The sequence below is a fragment of the Hevea brasiliensis genome, chromosome 8 (assembly GCF_030052815.1).
Source record: "Hevea brasiliensis isolate MT/VB/25A 57/8 chromosome 8, ASM3005281v1, whole genome shotgun sequence".
Lineage (NCBI taxonomy): Eukaryota > Viridiplantae > Streptophyta > Magnoliopsida > Malpighiales > Euphorbiaceae > Hevea > Hevea brasiliensis.
Window position 1 is genome coordinate 35,987,997 of NC_079500.1, and position 4,929 is coordinate 35,992,925.

General features: G+C 34.4%; 1 non-coding gene across 1 annotated transcript; it reads left to right on the forward strand.

The window, feature by feature from the left end:
* The first annotated feature begins 4,313 nt into the window (after positions 1 to 4,313).
* LOC131182644 (small nucleolar RNA R71) lies at positions 4,314 to 4,420 on the forward strand. The gene has a single exon (XR_009150906.1). It is a non-coding gene; the product is annotated as a small nucleolar RNA R71 (small nucleolar RNA).
* The last annotated feature ends 509 nt before the right edge of the window (positions 4,421 to 4,929 follow it).

Sequence of the window (4,929 nt, forward strand, 5' to 3'; positions counted from 1 at the left end):
ATAAATATTACTAAAAATTAATGTGAAAATGAGTAGAGAAAAGAAGAAAAGAAAATGAAAGAAAAACCTAAATATGACATCACATGATGTCATTTGGAGGGCTTCCACCAATCACAATCTAATAAGCCAAATTAAAAAGAGAAAAAATGACAAATGAAGACACAAAATTTCTGGTTCTTCTTCTTCATTTGGACGTGAATCTCTCCCTCTCCCTCCACCATTTTATCAAACTTTGAACTTGATTTTCTCTTCATCCACTCACTAAAACCCATAAGTCTCTTCATCAAAAATTAATCCCATACCTAGACAAAGCTTTTGGCAGCCTAGAAAAGGAAGGAAAGTGAAGTTTTATCTTGAAAAAATCAGCCCTACAAGAGGTTAAAGTGAGGTTAGTGCTATCCTTTCACTCTCACTCCTTTAATCCTTGTTAAAGCATCATTTTAAGTTAAGAAATTGTAAGAGTTTGAAGTAAGTTATATGTGTTAGGGCATCTTTAATTTTTGGCAGCCCTAAGAAAGGATGAGGTTGATTGTTTTAATGAATTTAGAATGGATAGAAATGATGTTTAAGGTATGAATATGCATGGATGTTGAATTAGTGTGCTAATTGAGGTTTATGGATAATTTAAATTGGACATTAGGGTTTTGAGAAGTGAAACTTGGATTTAGCTTATGGAATTGTGAAAGAACATTATAAGGGTCAATTAGTGACCATTTTAGGTATGTTGACCATGAATTGGACTGAAAAATAGTATAGCCAAGTGAATGTGTAGGCTGCCTTGTTAGTGCAGCAGAGGGACTAAAAATTCAGTCCACTTGCACAGCCATAACTTTGGCTGTGTAGGTCCAATTGATGTTTGGCCAATTGGACATGAAACTAGGCTTATAATGGCACATTTTTTCTGAAGAAACCATGCCCAAAAGACCAAAGCAAGTGGACCAAAACTTGGCCCCAATCCGGACACCCTGCAACAGCCCTTGCAGAAATGACCAAATGAATAGTAACTGTTCATTTGGCCATAACTCACTGTAGATTTGGTCAATTGACCTGAAATTTTTACAGCAACAAGTTAAGACATAGACAAACAACTTTCATGAAGAAACCTACCCCAAATTATGACCAGAACCTAACCCAAATGGCAGTCATAGTTACTGTTCAAACCTGCAACTCTACAGATTTTCATTTGAGCAGTAATGTTTGGATGGCTATAACTCTCTCTAGAAAACTCGGATTTAGGCGATTCTTGAACCGATGAAAACCTAAGGCATAGTAGAACATTTCATATGAAGAAAGTTAGACCAAATTATGAACTTAACTTGATCAAATTACTGACCAAAGTTGGACCAAAATCTGCCAAAACCCAAAAGTGCAGCATGAACAGTGCATGTGAACAGTAAACTTATTTTGGCCATAACTTGAGCTACAAAACTCCAAATGGAGTGATTCAAAAAAGGAAATTCAACCAGACAAAATAAGGAACAACTTTCATATTTACCATTTCCTCAAATTCCTACTGCAATAGTGCCCAATGGAATAGTAAAGTTGAGTTAGCAAAATTGAAAATTTTGCTTCTCTTGGTTTAAGCTTAGAAATGGTATTAATGCTTAATGCCAACAAGTTTTAAATGAAAAATGTGGTATGTTTGAAGTGCCAAAGTCAATGTACATATTTTCTATGCAAAAGTCAACATTTTTGTTGACCAATGAGGTGAATAGTGTCACCAAAACCAAAAATTGGCAATTTTGCCAAAATGACCTAAGCTTTGAGAAAGTGACCAAAACCAACAAGTTTTGAATACAAAAATGTGGTATGTTGGGAGTATTAAAACCAATGTACCTATTGTTTATGCAAAAGTCAACATTTTAGTTGACTAATGAAGTGAATAGTGACATGAAAACTTGAAATAAGCTTGGAAATGGATTTGGTAATTGATTCCAACAAGTTTTAAATGCAAAATGTGGTACATCGGGAGTGTTAAAACCAATGTACCTATTGTCTATGCAAAAGTCAACATTTTTGTTGACCAATGGGGTGAATAGTAATCAAAATGATTAGTGAATTAAGATGAAGACCTAGAACCAATTCTAAGCTTAAATGCTTAGAATTGTATGACAAATATGGACTATGCATCCTAGTCAAAATTGTTAAAAAGAAATTTAGGCCATAAATTTGAAATCCGTGAAATATTCATGGATTACTTGAAACATGAAAAATAAGTCACCTAATTGATGTGAATAGATAGTTAGGGCATATATGCCCATCACAAATGGAATTCATAAAATATTAGTAACTCAACTTGAAATATAAAATTTGTAATTACATAAGTAGATTCTTGAATGTATAAATGAGAAAGGAAAAATGTTTTGAATACAATGGTACATGTGAACCATTGTTTAGAATTGTGATCAATATGAATAACATAATGAATGGATAAATAAACCATATTAATGTATGAATGAGACATTAGTTCTCATTATTGTAAAGAGGAGAAGTATTTTGAGTACAATGGTATAAAAGAATAATTGATGTGAATTGTGATCATATAAATGATCAAATGAATGTATGAATTATGATTGAAATTTATCATGAAATAATGAAGTCATAAAGCACAATATATTAACATTTTAAAATATCAAATGCCCTAGTATACCTAACAAGATTGGTTTGGATAGTTTGGCATGCCAATAGGGTATTGTTTTAGCAGTACTGCGAAAGGAAAGGCTTTATGCCTGTATTCATGGCTTTATGCCCGTATTCATGGCTTTTATGCCCGTATTCATGGCTTTTATGCCAATTATGTGATATCATGGCTTTTTAGCCATACTGACTGCATACATGGTAGACATTCTGCGTCCCATGGTATGACGGCCCGAGGCAATCATGCGGTGTCCAGTACAACGACCGTTATCGATCGATCGCCTAGTATAGGTTACTTGGCGATCAATTAAAGTATTATTCAATTCAGCTAAGTTAAGTTAAGTATAATGAAAATCGATACAATTAAATTAAGTATTGAATGAATAAGCAAAAGAGATTAGCAAAAGAAACATAACAAAAATATAAATTGCAGGACTGCATGCACTTGATATACAATACAGATATAATAAATTATATACCGCTAGTATTATCAAAAGTTATAAACTAAGCACTTCCAAAGAGGAACAAACTAGTATATAAGATCGTTGATACTAGAAATACCATACTAAATTAAATTGATTCTTGAGTATCTGAATTATCATTTATTTCTTTCTTTACTTGTATATATTATTTCTGGTTATATTATTGCACCACTAAGCAGAAATGCTTAGCGCGATGGAATTGCTTCCTCGCGCGCAGTATCAAGGTAAAACCAGATCGTCGATCGAGATTTTTGGAGTCCAGAGTGCGAAGTGTCAGAAGAGTTCAAGATTGTCACCTCCTCAGCAATGCATGTAGATAGGGCTCATTTTATACATGTTATGTATATTGTTCATTCCTAGCACATTGTAAATTATTTGTATATCTTGTACAAAATAAACTCATGTAATTAACCTATGAATTATGGAAGCTATTCAAAGTAAGTATTTTAGTATGTGAATTGAATTTGAGTTATAATGAGATTATACTTGTGAATATTGAGATATTGAAAATCTAATGAGATTTCTGAGAAATCTGGATACTGTATTGAGATACTTTATGTTTGAAAATTTTTGAGACTATTAAGTTTGAGAAATTGAGTATATATTGAAATTGTCTTTGGCAGGTTCAGAAGAACTGTTAGTCCAAATTACAGCCGACACTTTGTCGGATTATCGTTAAAATTTTTGAAATTTCCAATTTAGTTAGATTTTGATAATAGTAAAAATAGCCTAAATCTTCAATAAAGTTTTTGAATAAATAAATCAAGAACTGTAATGAAATCAGATAAAATAGAGTGCTCCGGCACACTGAGTGGCATAACTTGCTCGGCTACACTGTAGTCGGGTAAGGGGTGTCACATGTCTTCAGGTTAACTGTTTATACCAACTGCGTTGGCTTGCATCTTTTTGAGTTTCCTTATGAGCTGATCAAATTGGGCATTTAGTTTCCTTGTGAGCTGATTAAATTGAGCATTTATCATGTTTAGGGCATCTACTTCTAGTACCCCTACAGTTTTCCTTGCATTTCGTCTTTCATTTGACCACTCATAATTATGGTATGCCACCCTTTCTAGAAGTTCAAGTGCTTGTGGCACTGTTTTTTCCATTAGATCACCTTCTGCAGCTGAATCAACTGTACTCCTTGTAGAGGGTATTAATCCATTATAGAAGTTTTGCACTAATAGCCAATCTTCTATACCATGATGTGGACATTCTCTTTGCAGGTCTTTATATCTTTCTCATGCATCATAGAGTGATTCTCCCTCCTTTTGTCTGAAGGTGTTGAGCTCAAGCCTTAGTTTTACAGTCTTTGTAGGTGGAAAATACCTTACTAGAAAAGCTTGCGAGAGATTCTCCCAATTAGTGAACGTTCTAGCTGGTTGAGAAAGTAACCACTTCCTTGCTCTGTCCTGAAGGGAGAATGGGAATGCTCTGAGTTTTATTGCTTGATCAGACACTCCATTCATCTTGAATGTATCTTATAGGGCAAGAAAGCACTAGAGGTGATAGTGTGGGTCTTCTGTGGGTGAACCTGCAAACTGGGTTTGTTGAATCATTTGGAGCCATGCTGGTTTTAATTTAAAGTCGTTGGCTTCCACTGTGGGTCTAATGACACTGGGCTGAAATCCTTGGATAGATGGAGCTTCGTAATCTCTCAAGAGTCTTGGTCTATCATTATTATCGCCCATGGTTGGAATTTCAGGATCTCCTTGATCGTGCTCTTGATGTTCTGTCTATCTCCGGATCACAGTCCAAAATTTCTTCTTCTAGCCTTGTTCTGGTCATACACCAGATTGAGAACGTGAAAGAA